We start from the raw sequence: 24,062 nt of genomic DNA, 5'->3' as shown, positions 1-24,062 counted from the left end.
CTTTGTGCTTCCTCTCTGGGTACACATCTGCGGATCATTCCGTCTGCACATCTCTTAAAGAGATATGGTTCATCCCATAGGTAGTACTTGGCATCTGAAATTAATTTCTTTCTTTGCACCCTGCTGTACTCCTGGAGTATGAACCTCACAGCTTTATAATTTGCAAAATCTGCAAACCATGGAGCTTCCTGAATGGCAAAGAGTTACTCATCTGGGAAAGTCTCAGAGATCTCAGTAGAAGGGAGGGACACCCCAGCTACTGGTTCTATTCGGGACAGATGATCAGCTACTTGGTTCTTTGTCCCTTTTCTGTCTCTTATTTCTATATCAAACTCTTGCAGAAGCAACACCCACCTTATGAGCCTGAGTTTTGAAACCTGATTTGTGAGTAAGTATTTAAGAGCAGCATGGTTAGTGTACACAATCACTTTTGACCCTACTAAATAGGATCTAAACTTGTCAATGGCATAGACCACTGCAAGTAACTCTTTTTCTGTGGTTGTGTAATTCTTCTGTGCGTCATTTAAAACACGGCTAGCATAATAAATGACGTGTAGAAGCTTGTTATACCTCTGTCCCAACACTGCACCAATGGCATGGTCACTAGCATCACATATTAGTTCGAATGGCAATGTCTAGTCTGGTGCAGAGATGACTGGTGCTGTGACCAGCTTGGCTTTCAGGGTCTCAAACGCCTACAGACACTAAGTGTCAAACACAAATGGTGTGTCAGCAGCTAGCAGGTTGCTCAGAGGTTTTGCAATTTTTGAAAAATCCTTTATAAACCTTCTGTAGAATCCTGCATGCCCCAGAAAGCTTTTGATTGCCTTAACATTGGCAGGTGGTGGTAATTTTTCAATTACTTCTACCTATGCTTTATCGACCTCTATTCCCTTGCTTGAAATTTTGTGCCCAAGGACAATTCCTTCAGTCACCATAAAGTGACATTTCTCCCAGTTTAAGACCAAGTTAGTCTCTTGGCACCTTTTCAGGACAAGTGCTAGATGGTTAAGACAGGAGCTGAATGAGTCTCCATATACTAAGAAGTCATCCATGAAGACTTCCAGGAACTTCTCCACTATATCCGAGAAGATGGATAGCATGCATCTCTTAAAAGTTGCAGGTGCATTACACAGACCAAAAGGCATTCTTCTGTAGGCAAACACGCCAGAAGGGCAAGTGAATGTTGTTTTCTCTTGGTCTTGAGGATCTACTGCAATTTGGTTGTAACCTGAATAGCCATCCAAAAAGCAGTAATAGTCATGACCAGCTAGTCTTTCTAGCATTTGGTCTATGAATGGTAAAGGAAAATGATCCTTTCTGGTGGCTGTATTGAGCCTTCTGTAGTCAATACACATACGTTACCCTGTAACTGTTCTTGTAGGAACCAGTTCATTCTTTTCATTATGAACCACTGTCATGCCTCCCTTCTTGGGGACAACTTGGACAGAGCTCACCCAGGGGCTATCAGAAGTGGGATAAATAATCCCAGCCTCTAGTAATTTAGTGACCTCTTTCTGCACCACCTCCTTTATGGCTGGATTTAGCCGCCTTTGTGGTTGAACCACTGGTTTGGCATTATCCTCCAATAGGATCTTGTGCATGTATCTCGCTGGGCTAATGCCCTTAAGATCACTTATGGACTACCCAAGAGCTGTCTTGTGTGTCCTTAGCACTTAAATCAGTGCTTCCTCTTCCTGTGGATTTAAAGCAGAGCTTATGATCACTGGAAAAGTGTCACCCTCTCCCAAAAATGCATACTTCAGGGATGGTGGTAGTGGTTTGAGCTCAGGTTTGGGAGGTGTTCATACCCTGACCGGGGTCCTCCAACTCGGCAACTTCCGAAGAAGTCCGACCTTGTCCTAAAGGCTCACACCTAAAGGTCGGACCTCGGATAAAGGGCAAGGAAGGCCCATCAAAAGGAACGCAGCCCAAAACTAAAGGCCGAAAAGGCCTAGAAAAGGCGGTTCCACAAAGATAGAGATAAAATTCCCAAAAGATAAGATAAGATAAGAATATCTTATCCAGGGAAGATCACTGCCAACTACTATAAATACACTGGAGCACCCAGGTATGGCATTCATTCCAAATCTACACATATCTGCTTGGACCCATGCTAACTTAAGCATCGGAGTGTCATTGCAGGTACAACCACCAACCATTCTGAATATCAAAGCTCGGGTCACCGAACTCCCCCTCGGGCCTCTCCAGACGACCGAGCTACACGTTTCAGGTAACCCTCGGAACATTGGCGCCGTTGCCGGGGACCTGGAAGTCATCCCTCTACCATGGCGGACAACCCTCTCAACAATGAGCACGCTGCATCTGAACAAGAGGACGAAATTGACACCGGAGAACGACCGGACAGCCCTCTATCACCCCGTACTCCAGGAGGAAACAAACAGAATCGCCCAAAAACATCACCCCCAAACAAAGACCCACTAAATTCCGAAAGAGAGAAGAGCTCGGAAATTCTAGAAGCAGTCCGGGCACAACAAGACCGACTGAAACAACTCGAAGAGGACATAAAAAAGCAGAAAGAAACCGAACAAGATCTAAGAAGGGAGACCCGAAAGCGCAGAGAATTAGAAGAAAAACTGCGGAAAATAGAGGCCAACAGACCGGACAGAACGCGGCACCACCACCGAAGGCAACCATGATCCCTTCACGCAAGAGATCATGAAGGAGAAGGTACCGCGAAACTTTAAACCACCCGATATGGACCTCTACGACGGCACCACCGACCCAAGTCATCACCTCAGCAACTTCAGAAGCAGAATGTACCTAGTCGACGCCTCCGACGCGACTCGGTGCAAAGCCTTCCCCACCACTCTCACCAAGTCAGCCATGAAGTGGTTCGACAACCTGCCACCAAGATCAATCACCGGCTTCGAAGACCTAACCAAAAAATTCCTAACAAGATTCTCTATTCAAAAGGACAAGACAAAACATGCTCCCAGTCTACTCGGGATCAAGCAAGGTGACCAAGAAACTCTCCGAAAATACATGGAGCGATTCAACAAAGCCTGCCTGGACATACAGCACTTGCCCACTGAAGCGGCCATCATGGGATTAGCAAACGGCCTAAAAGAGGGACCGTTTAGCCAATCCCTATCTAAACGATACCCGACCTCCCTATACGAAGTGCAGGAGCGAGCAGAAAAGTATAACAACATGGAGGAAATCTCCCAGCTAAGAGACTCTTCTAGGAAGGAATCAACCTACCCACTCCGAGATCGGGATCAGAAAAAGAAAGAAGAACTCAACTCGGACAAGCCACGGAAGTACCACAGCTACACCCCCCTCCGAGTCTCCCTGGTAGACGTCTACAGAGAAGTATGCCACGCCGAAAAGATCCCACCGCCCCGACCACTAAAACACAAGAAAGCAGGGAGAGATCGGTCCGAATACTGCGAATATCACAAACTCTACGGTCATTCTACTAACGACTGCTACGACTTAAAAAAATGTCATAGAAAAGCTAGCCAGAGAAGGAAAACTCGACAGATACGTAGCAGAGAAAGGAGAAGAGACCAAGAAGAGAAGGCGGGGGGATAACGAAGATCGGGCCGAACAAAACCCACGAACCCCTGAAAGACATGTTCACATGATAAATGGAGGTTTTGCAGGCGGAGGAACATCCAAATCCTCCCGAAAAAGACACCTCAAAGAAGTCTATCACGTCCGAGAAGACAGTCCCCTGCCCGAATTACCTACTATTTCATTCACCCGAGAAGATGCTCAAGGGATAACTCCTGGACACGACGATCCAATGGTAATCACCATTATCCTAGCAAACGCCAACTTACATCGAACCCTGATTGACCAGGGAAGCTCAGCAGATATCCTGTTCAAAACGGCCTTCGACAAACTCGGACTCGAAGAAAAAGAACTAAAAGCCCACCCCACCGACCTATTTGGACTAGGGGATACTCCGATCCATCCCTTAGGATACATCTCGCTGCACACTACCTTTGGGAGAGGCGAGCAATCTAAAACGTTAAGCATCGACTACATTATAGTCGACGTCACTTCAGCATACAATGCCCTCATTGGGCGACCAACCCTAAACAGACTGGCAGCTATAGTCTCGACCCCACACCTCTGTATGAAGTTCCCTACCACAAAGGGAATCGCTACTCTAAAAGGCGACCAAAAACTAGCACGGCGATGCTACAACGAAAGCCTAAGCCTAAAAGGGAAAGAGGTCAACACGATAGAACTCGGACGAGTTCAATCCCGAGAAGATCTCCGACCACAGCCAGAGGGAGAAACCGAAAAGTCCAGATTGGGAATACACCTGAAAAAACAACAAGCATAGGAGCAAACCTCGAAACGGGCCTAAAAGAGGAACTCATAACCCTCTTAAGGGAGAATTCCGACCTCTTCGCCTGGAAAGCCTCCGACATGCCAGGCATAAGCCCCGACCTGATGTGCCACAAGCTATCGGTTTACCCGGGATCCCGGCCTGTCCAACAAAGACGCCGGAAACTCGGACCCGAGCGCATGCAAGCAATAGAAGAACAAGTGCAAGCACTACTAGATGCAGGGTTCATTAGGGAAGTAAAATACCCCCTATGGCTCGCAAACGTGGTCCTAGTGAAAAAGCCCAACGGAAAATGGAGGATGTGCGTCGATTACACAGACCTCAACAAAGCTTGCCCCAAAGACCCATATCCACTACCAAACATCGACGCATTAGTAGACGCAGCCTCAGGCTATAGATATCTCTCCTTCATGGACGCATACTCAGGGTACAACCAAATCCCAATGTACGCACCCGACCAAGAAAAGACCTCGTTCATAACCCCAAGGGCAAACTACTGCTACGTCGTGATGCCCTTCGGACTAAAGAATGCAGGAGCAACCTACCAGAGACTAATGAACAAAGTATTCTCAGAGCACATCGGACTACAGCTGGAAGTGTACGTCGACGACATGCTGGTAAAGACACAAGAAGACAGAAACTTGCTGACCGACCTCACCAGTGTTTTCGGCACCATCAGAAAACACAACATGAGACTTAACCCGACAAAGTGTACCTTCACCGTAGAAGCCGGAAAGTTCTTAGGCTTCATGCTGACTCAAAGGGGCATCGAAGCAAACCCGGACAAATGCCAAGCGATACTCAATATGAAGAGCCCGACGTGTGTCAAAGAAGTACAACAACTAAATGGAAGGCTAGCCGCCCTATCAAGATTCTTGGCGGGATCAGCGATAAGGTCACTACCTCTCTACTCACTCCTAAAGAAAGGGAAACCCTTCTCATGGACTCCGGAGTGCGAAAAGGCCTTTCAAGACTTCAAGGAATTCCTCGGGCAGCCACCAATCCTAACCCGACCTCTAAAAGGAGAAGAACTCGTACTATACCTCTCGGTTGGAAGTCGAGCAATCGCTTCAGTGTTAATACGAGAAAACAACCAAGGACAACACCCCATATACTTTGTAAGCAAGGCACTACAAGGGGCCGAATTAAACTATCAGAAGATAGAAAAATTCGCCTACGCCCTAGTGTTCACAGCCCGGAGGCTCCGTCCCTACTTTCAAGCCCACACCATCAAAGTCCGGACAAACCAACCAATGAAACACATCCTCCAAAAAACAGACCTGGCAGGACGAATACTGCAATGGGCGGTGGAACTATCCGAGTTCGACCTCCACTACGAAACCCGGACTGCCATAAAATCCCAGTATCTAGCCGACTTCATCGCAGAATACACTGAGACCCCTGGAACCCCACTCTCATGGAACCTGTATGTCGACGGGTCCTCAAACAAAACAGGAAGCGGAGCCGGGGTTATACTCGAAAGCGACCAAGGAACACGGATAGAACTATCCCTAAAATTCGAGTTCCAGGCTTCGAACAACCAAGCCGAATACGAGGCCCTACTAGCAGGTCTAAAGCTAGCCGGAGAGGTCGGAGCCCAAAAAATCACGATCTTCAGCGACTCCCAGGTCGTCACATCACAAGTAAATGGAAGCTACCAGGCCAAAGACCCCACTATGAAAAAATACCTGGACCAAACACAGGCACAACTACGCCACTTTTCAGAGATACAGATTCAGCACATACCTCGGGAACAAAACGCCCGGGCAAACGCCCTCTCAAAGCTTGCCAGCACCAAACCCGGAGGCAACAACAGAAGTCTCCTCCAGGAAACCTTACAATCTCCCTCCGTGCTAAGAGAGGAAGAAGCGCTAAATATATCCAACCAACAGCAAGGATGGATGACCCCCATACTCAACTACCTGAAGTCGGGTACTCTCCCCGCCGAAAGAAAGGAAGCTAAAAGACTCACGAAAGACGCTCAGAATTATACACTAATTCACGACATATTATACAGAAGAGGATTCTCAAACCCCCTCCTTAGGTGTGTCCCGACCTCAGAAACAAAGAGCGTCCTCGAAGAAGTCCACGGAGGCATGTGTGGAAACCACCTCGGAGCTCGAGCATTATCCAAGAAAGTAGTCCGAGCCGGATTCTACTGGCCGACCTTGCAAAGAGACGCAACGGAATTTGTGAAAATATGCCCCCCTGCCAAAAACACGCCAATTTTCACAAGGCACCACCTGAAGACCTTATCAGCATCACCGCACCATGGCCCTTCGCAAATGGGGACTTGACCTACTCGGCCCGTTCCCCCAAGGACCGGGGCAAGTCAAATACCTCATAGTAGGGGTCGACTACTTCACAAAGTGGATCGAAGCTGAACCCTTAGCCACCATCACGGCTCAAAAAAGCCGCAAATTCCTATACAAAACATCGTCACAAGGTTCGGAGTCCCCTACTCCATCACAACAGACAATGGAACACAGTTCACAGACACAAGTTTTCAGAACTTGGTGGCCGAACTAAAAATCAAACAGCAATTCACCTCAGTCGAGCACCCACAAGCCAATGGACAAGCAGAGGCCGCAAATAAAGTCATCTTGGCCGGGTTAAAACGAAGACTCCAAGAGGCCAAAGGGGCATGGGCCGAGGAGCTCCCCCAGGTGCTATGGGCATATCGAACAACTCCACACTCTACAACGGGAGAATCGCCATTCCGGCTAGCTTACGGGATGGAGGCAATGATTCCTATCGAAATAGATGAAGGGTCACCCAGAATCATCTTCTACAACGAAGAAGGTAACCCGCAGGCACAAAGGGAAGAACTCGACCTCCTCCCCGAGGTCCGAGAAAGAGCTCGGATCCGAGAAGAAGCCTTAAAACGGCGAACGGCCCTCAGATACAATCAGAAAGTAATAAGGCGAAGCTTCTCCGTTCACAACCTGATTCTAATCCGAAATGACATCGGAACGCAAAAGTCGGGAGAAGGAAAGCTAGCTGCAAATTGGAAAGGGCCCTACAGGGTAACAGAAGTCTTAGGAACAGGCTATTACAAAGTATCCGACCTAAAAGGCAATGAGTTGCCCAGGGCCTGGCATGCCTGTAATCTAAGACGATACTACAGCTAGAAAAATATAACCCGAGGTGTACTCTTTTTCCCCACAAGGGTTTTTTAATGAGACACCCGATCAAGAAAGGCACCCGACCTAGTCAAGGGTAAACACTCTGTAAAATATTCTTTCTTTTTTAATACTAATCAAGTTTTTCTCTTTTCTTTCTCCTTCTTCTCCCTTATGATGAAACAAATCCTGAAAAGTACCCCGCCAAGGCGCATTAATTTATGCTCGGCAAAACGCAAAAAATCATTGCCAACAGACCACACAAGGTCGGCAAAGATAAAGCGACGAGGTTCAAATTAATGTGAGAAGTTATAAAGCAACTCTGAAAAGGTTCAAAAAGCCAAATAAAAGAGGTTACGAAAATAACTTAAAAAGCCGACCAACAACAAGGTCGGACCCAACAAAGGGAAGTACTCGACCGCCCCCCCCCCCCCCCCGAGGTCCGAGAAAAAGCCCGGGTCCGAGAAAGAAACCTTAAAACGGCGAAAACAAAGATTTCGAAAACGCTTACTAAAAGGTTGCTATACAAAAACAACTAAAAAGTACAAGCGAAAAAACGAAATCAAAGGGAAGGGTAAAAGATAAGTTTCAAGAAAATGCTAGCTAAAAAGTTGTTATCCAAAAACAACTAAAAAGCATAAAAGCGGAACTAAAAGTCAAAACGCGAACAAACACCGCATAATAAAGCTAAAAAGTTACTACAAGTAGCTAAAAGCAAAAAGGTGTTCAAAGCATTAACAGAAACCATCCAAAAAAGAGCCCACAGGCCGGGCAAAAAACCAAAGATAAAAGGATTACAGGGAATCAAGATCCTTTCCAGACTCCACATCGGCAGAAGGCTGCGGAGGAAACATAGAAATCGGGACAGCATTGACGGCACCGTCATCTCGGTTTAAAACCTCCACACCAGATCCCTCCCCGGCCAAAGGTAAAGTCGGGTCCGCAACGGGAACTTTGGGGTCAGACACCGGAACCTCATCCTCGTTGGGAGCAGGAACAATCTTTTCCTCCACAACAACATTATCCGTACTGAATAAACTCAGATCCAGGTCAGGAGCAAGAACCCGGACCTGAGCTTTCAAATTTTCAAACATAGCATCCATACCCTTAGCCACGTGTCCTTCTAACTCATAAAAATCATCCTGAGCGGATTGCAACCTCTCCCTTGTCTCCACAAGCTCGGTATATGTCCGAGTATAACTCTCCTTCGCCGCCTTCGCCATCTCCTCAGATGCATTCGCCGCCGCCACAGCCGCGGTAGCTTTAGCTTTCTCCTTCTCCAAAGATGCCTCCAGCTCAGTAATCCTAACAGCCTTCAGTTCACTAATCCTCTCGAACTCAGACTGAGCCTTCTCAAGTCGGAAACTGGTCGCACCAATGGGGGATTTCTTGAACTCTCGAGCAATAGCAGCATGAAGACTAGCCATCCGGACACAGCTCCGCGCCATATACTGAAAATGGTGCTCCATAGACACATCATCAGTAGAAATAAAAGTCTGAGGGAGAATATGCTGTTCAACCCAACCAAGAGCATCAAAATCCTTATCATTGAAACCCGCAAGCTCTGAAGAGGTCTTCTGCTTCTTGGGAGGAGGACCCGAGGACGAAGGAGGCGAAGAGTGACCAGGTCCAGAGGTCGGAGGATCCTGATTTATAGGTCGGAACTGGGGAGTCGGAATAGTCTTCGACCGAGTAGTGACACCCACAGTAGTCTTCTTCGGAGAAGATCGGGCAGAAACCTCCCCAGCCTCGATATTTCGAGCAGCCACGGACTTCTTCGTCCGACGAAGATACTTCATGGAATCCGCCTGAGAAGACATCTCTGCAAAAATAAAAAGAAAAGGATCACCAAAACAGAAACTTCACTAAAACAAAAACAAGCGAAGCCAAAATACCAAAAGGATAATCTCGGAGGGTCGGGAACTACCTAACTCGGAACGGAGAAGGCTTGGATCCCCCAACATTTTCTTCGTGTCCAAGTGAGGCGCCCGACCCCATAAACTGCTTACCACACCCACAAAAGCCTGCTCCACCTCATCTAGACTCTCAAGGGTATACTTAGTAGACACTACTTTCTCCTGCCAATAAAGAGGAAAAGAAGGCTCCCCACTCTCATCTAAAAAGAAGGGTCGGACATCTCCAGTAGCCCGAACCTTGAAATAAAAGTTCTTAAAATCATGAAAGGACTCATCAGACAGGGTGCAAAACTTCCTTCCCTGGTTAGCCCTAAAGGAAACCCAATATACCTTCCCTCCACCCGACCCTGGCTTCGTCAACACAAACAAGTAGGAAAAAAGAGAAATAGAGGGAGCAACGCCCAAGAACTGACACAAAAGTTGAAACAGCTTTAAAAACGCCCAAGAATTTGGATGGAGCTGCGTAGGAGCAAGATTACAAGACCATAACACCTCAGACTCCAGATCGGTAAAAGGAAGTCGGACGCCCAGCTTAGAGAAAAAACAATCATAAGCATAAAAGAAAAGCTTCTCGGAACTATCTAGGGGCGGGAAGCACACTCTCTCCTCGGAATCCGGGGCCACTAGTTCGTAATCCCTCTCAGACTCCCTATTTTCACATATGCTACAATGCCTACGGAACCTAACTAAGTACTCAGAATCTACCACGGTAGGGACTCTTAGAGGAAGAGGGTCTACCCAATCAAGACCACACGGAATTTTAGTCGACATCGCTTGAAGAACCTTTCGAGACATAAAATTTTTTTTTACCTACAAAGAAGAATACAACAGCAAGCAAAAAATCACATAAAGAAGACAAACACGAAAAACCCATTCAGCAAAAACAAGAAACAAAAACCTCACAAAGAAGTGGGGCAACACAGAAACACCAGGGAACAAAAAAGAGCCCCCCCCCCCCCATATAAAGACAAAACAGCAATGGCGGCTTCTCTTTTGGGGCAACCCAGGCATAAAGAAAAAGAAATAAACAAAGAGCCACGCAAAGAACAGAAGCATATGATCACAAAGAGAAAACATGGGAACAAACCTGGAAGAAAAAACGAAGACGAAAAGCTCCGAAGCAAGGAGAACGAAACAACGGCACAGAGGAAACCCCGGAAAGACACACAGAAAGATTCGGGAAAGCAGAACAAAGAGAAAGAAGAAGCAGCGCTCGTAAAAGCATAAACAAAATGCGGAAAGGAGGAAAGGAGCAATAAATAAAGCCTTCACAAGAGCCCGAAACGGAAATCGAGGAAAACGGTAAAATGCAATAAATGCAGGAACGGCCATTTTTTGAATTTTGAAAAACAGACTACTATGCCCGAGCACGACCTCCCAAAAAGGACGAACTCGGACAGGGGCACTGTTCATACCCTGACCGGGGTCCTCCAACTCGGCAACTTCCGAAGAAGTCCGACCTTGTCCTAAAGGCTCACACCTAAAGGTCGGACCTCGGACAAAGGGCAAGGAAGGCCCATCAAAAGGAACGCAGCCCAAAACTAAAGGCCGAAAAGGCCTAGAAAAGGCGGTTCCACAAAGATAGAGATAAAATTCCCAAAAGATAAGATAAGATAAGAATATCTTATCCAGGGAAGATCACTGCCAACTACTATAAATACACTGGAGCACCCAGGTATGGCATTCATTCCAAATCTACACATATCTGCTTGGACCCATGCTAACTTAAGCATCGGAGTGTCATTGCAGGTACAACCACCAACCATTCTGAATATCAAAGCTCGGGTCACCGAACTCCCCCCTCGGGCCTCTCCAGACGACCGAGCTACACGTTTCAGGTAACCCTCGGAACAGGAGGCTTATCCTCTTCCTGAGGAATTTTCAAAAATTCTTTTGTTTTCTCTGGTTCCTCCTGATCAGGCTGAACATCCTTGAAGATATCCTCTAGCTCTGATTTTAGACTTTCAGTCATATTGATCTCTTCCACCAAAGAGTCAATAATGTCAGCGCTTATGCAGTCATTTGGTGTGTCTGGATGCTGCATAGCTTTTACAGCATTCAACTTGAACTCATCCTCATTGACTCTCAGGGTTACTTCCCCTTTTTGTACATCAATGAGAGTTCGTCCAGTTGCTAGGAAAGGTCTTCCTAGAATGAGAGTTGCACTCTTGTGCTCCTCCATTTCTAGCACTACAAAGTCAGTTGGAAAAGCGAATGGCCCAACCTTGACAATCATGTCCTCAATTATGCCTGATGGATATTTAATGGAGCCATCAGCAAGTTGGAGACATATCCGGGTTGGTTTGACTTCTTCAGTCAACCTAAGCTTTCTGATAGTGGATGCAGGTATTAGATTGATACTTGCTCCAAGGTCACACAGGGCTGTCTTGGTGCAAGCATGTTCTAATGTGCATGGTATCATAAAGCTTCCTGGATCATGAAGCTTTTCTGGTAAGCTTTTCAGAATGATTGCACTGCATTCTTCAGTGAGAAACACTTTTTCAGTTTCTCTCCAATCCTTCTTATGACTTAAGATCTCTTTCATGAACTTAGCATAAGAAGGTATTTGCTCAAGTGCCTCTGCAAACGGAATCTTTATTTCAAGAGTCCTTAGATAGTCTGCAAAGCGAGCAAATTGCTTATCCTGTTCCGCTTGGCGGAGTTTCTGAGGATAAGGCATCTTGGCATTATATTCTTCAACCTTAGTTGCTGCAGGTTTATTCCTTACAGAGGTGGTTGGAGAAGCCTTTTTAGAGGGGTTACTATCAGCACTCTCAGGTGTCTGATTCCCCATTGGCGTTTGAATGCCAGGATTGGGTGAGGAATGGGCGTTTAATGCCAACTTTTCCCCCTTTTCTGGCGTTTGAACGCTAGAACTGGGCAAGGAATGGGCGTTTAACGCCAGCTTTTCCCCCTTTTCTGGCGTTTGAACGCCAGGAGTATTCCTCTTTGGGCTCTTACTGTCCTCAGAGGGATTTTGTGCAGTGGTTTGGTTATCCTCTGTCAATTGTTCCTTTCTTGGCTTTTTTCTACTTTGAGCAGTGTTATTCAATGTCTTCCCACTCCTCAGTTGAACTGCTTGGCATTCTTCTGTTATCTGTTTAGATAACTGCTGTTTTGTCTGATTCAACTGTGATTATATGTTCTTGTTGGCAATTTTAGTTTCTTGGAGCATCTCTTTAAACTCTGCCAACTATTTTGTCATCAGGAGTAATTGCTGATTAAGCTCAACAATATGTTCTTGAGGATTAGGATCAATAGCTACTGCCATAGCTTCTTCTTTTGTAGAGGGCTCACTGCTAGAGTACAAATGTTGATTTCTAGCAACAGTATCTATGAGTTCTTGAGCCTCTTCAATCGTCATCCTCATATGAATAGATCCACCAGCTGAGTGGTCTAGAGACATCTGAGCTTTTTCTGTAAGCCCATAGAAGAAGATGTCTAACTGTACCCACTCTGAAAATATTTCAGAGGGACATTTTCTTAGCATACCTCTATACCTCTCCCAGGAATTATAAAGGGATTCATTATCCTCTTGTTTAAAGCCTTGGATGTCCAGCCTTAGCTGTGTCATCCTTTTTGGAGGGTAAAATTGATTTAGGAATTTGTCTGATAACTGTCTCCATGTCTTTATGCTTGCTGTAGGTTGGTTATTCAACCACCTCTTAGCTTGATCTTTTACAACAAATGGAAACAGTAATAGTCTGTAGACATCCTAATCCACCTCTTTATCACGTACTGTGTCAGCAATTTGTAAGAATTATTCCAGAAACTCAGTAGGTTCTTCCTGTGGAAGACCAGAATACTGGCAATTTTGCTGCACCATGATAATGAGTTGAGGATTTAGCTCAAAGCTGCTTGCTTTGATGGGAGGTATACAGATGCTACTCCCATATGCAGCTGTAATGGGGTTAGCATATGACCCCAGAGTCCTTCTGGACTGCTCAATTCCACTTAGGTCCATGATGGAGAAAGGGAATATGATAATGATTCACAAGTAAAGTAAAAATTTATTTTTTTTATTTGACCGAAAAGAATAAAATAAAACAAATGGAAAATAAAATCAAATTTCAAAAACTAAAAGAAAATAAGATCAAAGCAAATTGAAAAGATATGATTGAAAATTATTTTGAAAAAGATTTGATTTTTTTTTTTGAAATGGGAAAGAGAAAAACAACAGAATGACACCAAACTTAAAATTTTTAGAAAATCAAACACCAATTTTCGAAAATATTAAAGGAAAACACAAAGAAGACACCAAACTTAGAATTTTTAAAAATCAAGAAAGGATTAAGAACATGCAAATTCAAAAAAATTAAAAGAAAACAAAGGCATGCAATTGACACCAAACTTAAAATATGAAACTAAACTCAAATAAAAGACTCTAAACCAACAAAAATAAAATAGTCCTAATCTAAGCAACAAGATAAACCGTCAGTTGTTCAAACTCGAACAATCCCCGGCAACGGCGCCAAAAACTTGGTGCACGAAATTGCAATCACAACTTTGCAATCCCGCACAACTAACCAGCAAGTGCACTGGGTCGTCCAAGTAATACCTTACGTGAGTAAGGGTCAATCCCACGGAGATTGTCGGCTTGAAGCAAGCTATGGTTATCTTGTAATTCTTAGTCAGGATATCAATAATTCTCAGGTTTAATTGTGAAAAGTAGAAGAACATGAAATAAATACTTGTTTTGCAGTAATGGAGAACAGGTTGAGGTTTTGGAGATGCTCTATCTTTTGAATCTCTGCTTTCCTACTGTCTTCTACTTCAAGCACGCAAGGCTCCTTCCATGGCAAGCTGTATGTAGGGTTTCACCATTGTCAATGGCTACCTCCCATCCTCTCAGTGAAAATGTTCAACGTGCTCTGTCACAGCACGGCTAATCATCTGTCGATTCTCAATCAGGTTGGAATAGAATCCAGTGATTCTTTTGCGTCTGTCACTAACGACCAGCCCTCAGGAGTTTGAAGCTCATCACAGTCATTCAATCATTGAATCTACTCAGAATACCACAGACAAGGTTTAGACCTTCCGGATTCTCTTGAATGCCGCCATCAATTCTAGCTTATACCATGAAGATTCTGATTAAAGAATCCAAGAGATATCTACTCATTCTAAGGTAGAACAGAGGTGGTTGTCAGGCACACGTTCATAGGTGAGAATGATGATGAGTGTCACGGATCATCACATTCATCAAGTTTAGGAGCAAGTGATATCTTAGAATAGAAACAAGCGTGATTGAGTAAAAAATAGTAGTAATTGCATTAATCCATCAAGACACAGCAGAACTCCTCACCCCCAACCATGGGGTTTAGAGACTCATGCCGTAGAAAATACAAAAAGAAACGTGTAAAGTGTCATGAGGTACAGATACAATATCAAAAGATCCTATTAATAGTGAACTAGTAACCTAGGGTATATAGAAATGAGTAAATGACGTAAAAATCCTCTTCCGGGGTCCACTTGGTGTGTGCTTGGGCTGAGCATTGAAACTTTCATGTGTAGAGACTTTTTCTGGAGTTAAACGTCGGGAATTCTGAAGCTGATTTGCAACGCCAGTTTGGGCCATCAAATCTCAGGCAAAGTATGGACTATTATACATTACTGGAAAGCCCATGATGTCTACTTTTCAACGCAATGGAGAGCGCGCCAATTGGGCTTCTGTAGCTCTAGAAAATCCACTTCGAGTGCAGGGAGGTCAGAATCCAACAGCATCTGCAGTCCTTTTCAGCCTCTGAATCAGATTTTCGCTCAGGTCCCTCAATTTCAGCCAGAAAATACCTGAAATCACAGAAAAACACACAAACTCAGTAAAGCCCAGAAAAGTGAATTTTAACTAAAAACTAATAAAAATGTAATAAAAACTAACTAAAATATACTAAAAACATACTAAAAATAATGCCAAAAAGCGTATAAATTATCCGCTCATCACTAAGTCACAGTCTGAAAAGGTTAACCCAGTTATGTGTCTGTGAAATTTATGTATCCGGTGGTAATACTGGAAAACAAAGTGCTTAGGGCCACGGTCAAGACTCATAAAGTAGCCGTGTTCAAGAATCAACATATTAAACTAAGAGAATCAATAATAATATCTGAACTCTGAGTTCCTATGGATGACAATCATTCTGAATTTCAAAGGATAAAGTGAGATGCCAAAATTGTTTGGAAGCAAAAAGCTACTAGCCCCGCTCATCTAATTAGAATATGAGCTTCACTTAAAACTCTGAGATATTATTGCTTCTTGATTTCTTTTTATCCTCTTTTATTTATCTAGTTTCTTGAGGACAAGCAACAGTTTAAGTTTGGTGTTGTGATGAGCGGATATTTTATACGCTTTTTGGGGGTAATTTTATATAGATTTTAGCATATTTTTATTAGTTTTTAATAGAATTTTATTAGTTTTTAAGCAAAAATCATATTTCTAGACTTTACTATGAGTTTGTGTGTTTTTCTGTGATTTCAGGTATTTTCTGGCTGAAATTGAGGGAGCTGAGCAAAAATATGATTTAGGCTGAAAAAGGACTGTTAATACTGTTGGATTCTGACCTCCCTGCACCCAGAATGGATTTTTTGGAGCTACAGAAGTCCAATTGGCGCGCTCTCAATTGGGTTGGAAAGTAGACATCCAGGGCTTTCCAGCAATATATAATAGTCCATATTTTACGCGAAGATAGACGACGTAAACTGGCGTTTAACGCCAGTTCCATGTTGCAGTCTGGCGTCCAGCGCCAGAAACACGTCATGAACCAGAGTTGAACGCCAGAAACACGTTACAACTTGGCGTTCAACTCCAGAAACAACCCAGGCACGTGAGAAGCTTAAGTCTCAGCCCCAGCACACACCAAGTGGGCTCCAGAAGTGGATTTCTGCACTATCCATCTTAGTTTACTCATTCTCTATAAACCTAGGTTACTAGTTTAGTATTTAAACAACTTTTAGAGACTTATTTTGTACCTCATGACATTTTTAGATCTGAAACTTGTACCTTTCGGCAGCATGAGTCTCTAAACCCCATTGTTGGAGGTGAGGAGCTCTGCAGCGTCTCGATGAATTAATGCAATTATTTATGTTTTTCCATTCAAACATGCGTGTTCCTATCTAAGATGTTCATTCGCGCTTAACTATGGAGAAGGTGATGATCCGTGACACTCATCACCTTCCTCAATCCATGAACGTGTGTCTGACAACCACCTCCGTTCTACATCAGATTGAATGAGTATCTCTTAGATTCCTTAACCAGAATCTTCGTGGTATAAGCTAGAATTGATGGCGGCATTCATGAGAATTCGGAAAGTCTAAACCTTGTCTGTGGTATCCGAGTAGGATTCTGGGATTGGATGACTGTGACAAGCTTCAAACTCGCGAGTGTTGAGCGTGATGACAAATGCAAAAGAATCAATGGATTCTATTCCAACATGATCGAGAACCAACAGTTGATTAGCCATGCTGTGACAGAGCATTTGGACCATTTTCACTGAGAGGATGGGAAGTAGCCATTGACAACGGTAACACCCTACATAGAGCTTGCCATGGAAGGAACTTTGCACTTTTGCATTGAGTTGAATATTACATTACAGGAATTCAGAAGACAAAGCATCTCCAAAATCCCAACATATTCTCCATTACTGCACAACAAGTAATTATTTCACGCTCTTTTATTTTTTCTAATAATTCAAACTGATAATTATAATTGATATCCTGATTAAGAATAATAAAATAAACATAGCTTGCTTCAAACCAACAATCTCCGTGGGATTCGACCCTTACTCACGTAAGGTATTACTTGGACGACCCAGTGCACTTGCTGGTTAATTGTGCGAAGTTATAAGAAATCTTGATTTTGATATTGGCATTACAATTTCGTGCACCAAGGATTATCAAGTAACTCGACAGGGCCCGACGTGACAAAGTCGGCCCGGAAAGATAAAGTTACAAAAGATAAATCCCTGAAAGAGACTTGAACAAAGTCCAAAAAAGAGGATTATCAAGTAACTCGACAGGGCCCGACGTTACAAAGTCGGCCCAGAAAGATAAAGTTATAAAAGATAAATCCCTGAAAGAGACTTGAACAAAGTCCAAGAAAGATGATTATCAAGTAACTCAACAGGGTCCGACGTGACAAAGTCGGCCCGGAAAGATAAAGCTACAAAAGATAAATCCCTGAAAGAGACCTGCACAAGGTCCAAGAAAGAGGATTATCAAGTGACTCGACAAAGCCTGACATGACGAAGTCGGTCCAAGATACAAAGCTACAAAGGTAATCCCTGAAAGAGCCCTGAACAAAGTCCAAGAAAGAGGAGTACCGAGTAAATTGACAGGAACCGACACGATAAAGCTACCCTTGGAAGAGACCTTAAGTAAGGTCCAAAAAGGAAGGGCTACAAACAAACAAAAACCAAATTGAAAAATCGGCAATCTCAGTATTACGATAAACAATAGTTTAAGATTGATGAGAGCAGCGTCAGGCCAAAGAATCAAGTTAATCATAACAGATAAAAACCTACGAAGGTGCCAAGACGAGTGCAAAGAAGACAGGATACAAAAACTACTAAGTTATGATAACAGCAAGCTTCAGAGGCCGCCAAAATCAGCCCAAGAAGCTTGAAAGTCACTTTGTTTTTCAAAGCAAAGTTGCTAAACAAGCAACAGAAGTATCAACAGTCAACAAAACACCATTTACAAAACAAAAGAGTTCAAAGCCCACAGGCCGGGCTATACACAAATTCATCAGAAATAATCAAAGAGAGTCCAAAGGTTTCCCAGTAGTAGCATCCCAGAGTGAAGGAGGACGAGTCTGAAGAGGCACTGCATCTACCGTCCCATTATCCTGGTTCAGGATCTGAACATCAGGATCGGACTCAGGTTGAACGACTTCAACAGCCTGAGAGGAAGAGGGCGGCACAACGGAGACTTTGGTAGAAGGAATAGGAGGAGGCTCAACATCATCATCATCAGGTCCTCGGGAACGATTTTGCCATCCTTCACAACATTATCCAAGCTAAACAAGGCAAGGTCAGCCTCCGGGGAAATAACCCGAACTTGTTCCTTCAGGTTCTCATAGGCAGGGGTTACGCTGCCAACAAGATGACCCTGGAGCTCGGAATAATTAACCCGAACCGACTCTAGCTCATCCCAAAGATGCATCATTTCTCGGTAGGATGCGACATGGCTTTCTTTGTGCTTCAAAGCCACATCCTCAGCCAATTACACAGAGACTGCCAGGGCAAGAGAGCTGGCCTTCTCCCCTTCCAGCTCCTTTTTTAGTTGAGTCACCTCCGCTTCAAACTCCTCCTTGAGACCCTTCATCCGATCAAATTCTCGCTTAGCTTCCTCCATAAAAGCTTTGGTAGCATGCAGAGGTAGATTTTGGGCAGTGCGATACAAAGCAGCTCCCATATGGGCCATCTTGACACTACTCCGAGTTATAAAATCCAAGTGATGAAGGAGAGATACATCATCCATTGAAAGAGCACCATAAGGTGCGATCTGCTGGTCCACAAAACCAATAGGATCAAAATCTGGGGCATCTAGATTAAAAGGTTCAATAGTTCGAGGTCTTTTTGGAGGAGGGGCGGCCGAAGAAGAAATCACAGTAGCGATAGAAGACTGAGGGGGATCCACTAAACGGACCCAAGGTGTAGGGATCATTCTCCTCGGGCCAGGAGAGCTCGGCACGGATGGCTTTAAAGGAGCTTGGGAAGCTCCTTCCCCATCAGCCCGGGCCGAGATGTTTTGAGCCGCAGTAGCTTTCCTCGCCTTCTTGAAGGCCTTCATGGCATCATTATTCTTGGCCATCTCTGCCAAATGAAAAACAACAATTTATCACACCAGGAAGAAAAACAGGAGAAAAACAAAGATAACAAGATATATCAAGACAGTACCCAAAGCAGTTCGAATAAGGGACGGATCTCCCAAAGACTTTTTAGTATCCAAATGGGGAGGTTCTCCCCAAATATCGTCCAAAACACTCACAAAGGACTGCTCGACCTCGCTCAATATCTCCCAAGTATATCGGGATACCACCACATTCCTCTGCCACTCTAAGGGAAAGCAGGGCTCATTATTTTCATCCAGAAAGAAAGGTCGGGCTCCTTCAACAGCCCAGACCTTAAAGAAGTAGTTCTTAAAATCCCGAAAAGATTCGTCATACATGGAATAGACCTTGTGTCCCTGGATAGACCTAAAAGAAATTCAAGAAGCTTTCTTCTTGGTAGTCCCAGGTTTGGTCAACACAAAAAGATACAGAAAAAGAGTTTGAGAAGGCGTAACACCAAATTCTTGACAAACAAGCTGAAAAATCTTTATGAAGCCCCATGAATTCGGATGGAGCTGTGTAGGGGCTACATTACAAGACCATAACAGGTCGGTTTCAAAAGAAGTAAAAGGAAAGGTGATGTTCATTTGGCTAAAAAAGAAGTCATAAGCATAGAAGAAGGGACGCTCCCCCTGGATCAGGATTGGGAAGCAGACTCTATCACCAGAATTGGGTGCTACCAACTCATAATTGCCCTCCTGATCCACACTGCTACAGACATGATGATGCTTTCTAATCGTCGCACAAAATTCTGAATCAACTAAAGAAACACACAGCAAGACAAGAGAGTCCAGCCAATCAGACATCCCTTCGGGAACCTCAAAAGACGCCTTGACAATGTTTTTTCGAGAAGGCATGGCCAACTAATCCTACAAAGCAAGAAAAAGATTGGGTTACTAAAAAGGCAAAGACATCCCAGACGAAATCAAAACAACTCGGACAGCACATTCCAACGCGGTACAGCAGATAAAAAGGAAAACCCTAGGACACAACCCAAGGTCCAGAGGCATCCTTTGGAGGCAATCAGGGAATAAAGATTCAGGAAAATCTACAAGACTAATGTCTCAACAGAAACCCTTTCCAAGAAAAACAAATGCGAAAAAGATCAAACGAGTTGCCAAAAGAAAAGGCTACAACAGTTCAGGAATCGGCAGAAGCACACAAAGCCCTAAAGAGCCAAACCAAGAAGGTACACTCAGAAGCATATATAAGGTCAAAAGGGAAAAAGCATGCATCACAGTAACAAACCAGGCGCAACGAAAATTCAAGCTTTCCAACATGCACTCAATCAAAATCAAAGCTTCAAAATCAAAACACAACACAGCAGAAGTAAACGGCGAGGGGAAAGCAAAACCAACCTGAGAAAGGAGAAAAATACGCAAGAGGGTTGAAGACGAGGAGGTTAGAGATCGCCGTCAAAAGCACTTACAATCGCCAAACAAACGTTGCAAGAAGAAACACCAAGGAATGTAGGTTTTCAAAAGAAAACAGAAGAAGAGGAGAAAAAGATAAGTCACAGCAAAAACAGATGAGGAGAGAAAACGTTTCTTGAGAGTAAAGTTCAAAATAAAAGCCAAGAGAAACGGAGCATCAAAAACCAATTAATGGGGCATTAAAAACCCTCGCACGTTCCCAAGGCCAGGACGCTAATCCAAAAGCGCACGTTTTTAAAAGAAAGCGAAACGTTTTGCATTCAAAAAAGGAGAACTCTACAAAAAGAAATTAACAAAATGCTCGAGTTTGACTTCACCAAAGAAGGATCGAAGTCCTAAAACTAAAGACTAGACCTCAAAAAGGAAGACCAAGCTCAAGCAGGGGCACTGTTCATACCCTGGGTCGAGCTGGCCGACCCGGGATGTTCTACAGGCAAAGCGACCGACCTCTTCAGGTCAGAACAACCCAACCTCTTCTCAAAGAGATCGGCCAAGTCATCTGAAAAGCCCAAAAAAGGACCCAAATAGAGGAACACGCCCCAAATCCTAAGGCAGCCCAAACCTACAGAGGGAAGGACGGTTCCCATGAAAGATAAGCTGACCTCACCTAGAAGGTAAGATAAGATAAGATAACTAACTTATCTTATCTAAAAAGGTCACGCCCCATCACTATAAATACACTGGAGCACCCAGGTATAACTCATACTCTGATTCTACGCAATACCTGCTTAATACCCTTGCTAACTTAAGCATCGGATTCCCTTGCAGGTACCCCCCACCCTCCGGGGACGAAGGATCAGCATCATCACCAAGTCCAACGAGTCGGACACAGCCACTCCGACCAGCATAGAAGATCTCATCCGAGATCGACCTCTAGTTTCAGGTAACCCTCGGAATAGGTATGAATCTCACTGCCTTGTAATTTGCAATGTCTGCAAACCATGGCACTTCCTGGATGGAAAAGTGGTGCTCATCCGGAAAGTTTTCAGTAAAAGGGAGGGACGCCCCTTCTACTGGTTCTATTCGAGATAGATGATCTGCTACTTGGTTCTCTGTCCCTTTTCTGTCTCTTATTTCTATATCAAACTCCTGTAGAAGCAACACACATCTGATGAGTCTGGGTTTTGAATCCTACTTTGTGAGTAGATATTTAAGAGCAGCATGGTCAGTGTACAGAATCACTTTTGATCCTACTAAATAAGATCTGAACTTGTCAATGGCGTAAACTACTGCAAGTAACTCTTTTTCTATGGTTGTGTAGTTCTTCTGTGCGTCATTTAAAACACGACTGGCATAGTAAATGACGTGCAAAAGCTTGTCATGCCTTTGTCCCAACACTGCACCAATGGCATGGTTACTAGCATCACACATTAGTTCAAATGGTAATGTCCAGTCTAGTGCAGAGATGACTGGTGCTATGACCAGCTTAGCTTTCAGAGTCTCAAACACCTGTAGACATTCTTTATCAAAGATAAATGGCGTGTCAGCAGCTAGCAGATTACTCAGAGGTTTGGTGATTTTTGAAAAATCTTTTATAAACCTCCTATAGAATTCTGCATGCCCCAGAAAGCTTCTGATTGCCTTAACATTGGCAGGTGGTGGTAATTTTTCAATTACCTCTACCTTAGCTTGATCCACCTCCATTCCCTTGTTCAAAATTTTGTGCCCAAGGACAATTCCTTCAGTCACCATAAAGTGACATTTCTCCCAGTTTAAAACCAGGTTAGCCTCTTGGCACCTCTTTAGAACAAGTGCTAGATGGTCAAGACAGGAGCTGAATGAGTCTCCAAATACTGAAAAGTCATCCATGAAGACTTCCAGAAATTTTTTCACCATATCAGAGAAAATAGAGAGCATGCACCTTTGAAAGGTTACAGGTGCATTGCACAGGCCAAATGGCATCCTTCTGCATGCAAATACTCCGGATGGACATGTGAATGCTGTTTTCTCTTGATCCTGGGGATCTACTGCAATTTGATTATAACCTGAATATCCATCCAGGAAGCAGTAGTATTCATGACCTGCTAGTTTTTCTAGCATATGGTCTATGAATGGTAAAGAAAAATGATCCTTTCTGGTAGGTGTATTGAGCCTTCTGTAATCAATACACATACGCCACCCTGTAACTGTTCTTGTAGGAACCAGTTCATTTTTTTCATTATGAACCACTGTCATGCCACCCTTCTTAGGGATGACTTGGACAGGGCTTACCTAGGGGCTATCAGAAATGGGATAAATAATCCCAGCCTCTAGTAATTTAGTGACCTCCTTCTGCACCACCTCCTTCATGGCTGAATTCAGCCGCCTCTGTGGTTGAACCATTGGCTTAGCGTCATCCTCCAATAGGATCTTGTGCATGCATCTGGCTGGGTTAATGCCCTTAAGATCACTGATGGACCACCCAAGAGCTGTCTTGTGTGTCCTTAGCACTTGAATTCGTGCTTCCTCTTCTTATGGCTCTAAGGTAGAGCTTATGATTACAGGAAAGGTATCATCTTCTCCCAAAAATACATATTTCAGGGATGGTGGTAATGGTTTGAGCTCGGGTTTGGGAGGTTTCTCCTCTTACTGAGGGATTTTCAGAGGTTCTATTATTCTCTCTGGTTCCTCCAGATCAGGCTGAACATCTTTAAAGATATCCTCTAGCTCTGATTCGAGACTCTCAGTCATATTGACCTCTTTTACCAGAGAGTCAATAATATCAATGCTCATGCAGTCATTTTGGGTGTCTGAATGCTGCATAGCTTTGACAACATTCAACTTAAACTCGTCCTCATTGACTCTCAGGGTCACTTCCCCTTTTTGGACGTCAATGAGGGTTCATCCAGTTGCTAGGAAAGGTCTTCCTAGAATGAGAGTTGCACTCTTGTGCTCCTCCATTTCCAGCACCACAAAGTCAGTGGGAAAGGCAAATGGCCCAACCTTGACAATCATGTCTTCAATCATGCCTGATGGGTGTTTAATGGAGCCATCAGCAAGTTGGAGACATATCCGGGTTGGTTTGACTTCATCAGTCAACCCAAGGTTTTTGATAGTAGATGCAGGTATTAGGTTGATACTTGTCCCAAGCTCACATAGAGCTTGCTTGGTACAAGTACCTTCTAATGTCCATGGTATCATAAAGCTTCCGGGATCTTTAAGCTTCTTAGGTAAGCTTTTCAGAATGACTGAACTGCATTCTTCAGTGAGGTAAACTTTTTCAGTTTCCCTCCAATCCTTCTTATGACTTAAGATCTCTTTCATGAACTTAGCATAAGAAGGTATTTGCTCAAGTGCCTCTGCAAACGGAATCTTTATTTCAAGAGTCCTGAGATAGTCTGCAAAGCGGGCAAATTGCTTATCCTGTTCCGCTTGGCGGAGTTTCTGAGGATAAGGCATTTTGGCTTTGTATTCCTCAACCTTAGTTGCTGTAGGTTTATTGCTTACAGATGTGGGTTGAGAAGC

Source organism: Arachis stenosperma, chromosome 4 (assembly GCF_014773155.1).
Source record: "Arachis stenosperma cultivar V10309 chromosome 4, arast.V10309.gnm1.PFL2, whole genome shotgun sequence".
In the NCBI taxonomy this organism is placed as follows: domain Eukaryota; kingdom Viridiplantae; phylum Streptophyta; class Magnoliopsida; order Fabales; family Fabaceae; genus Arachis; species Arachis stenosperma.
This window is presented reverse-complemented; position numbering follows the sequence as displayed.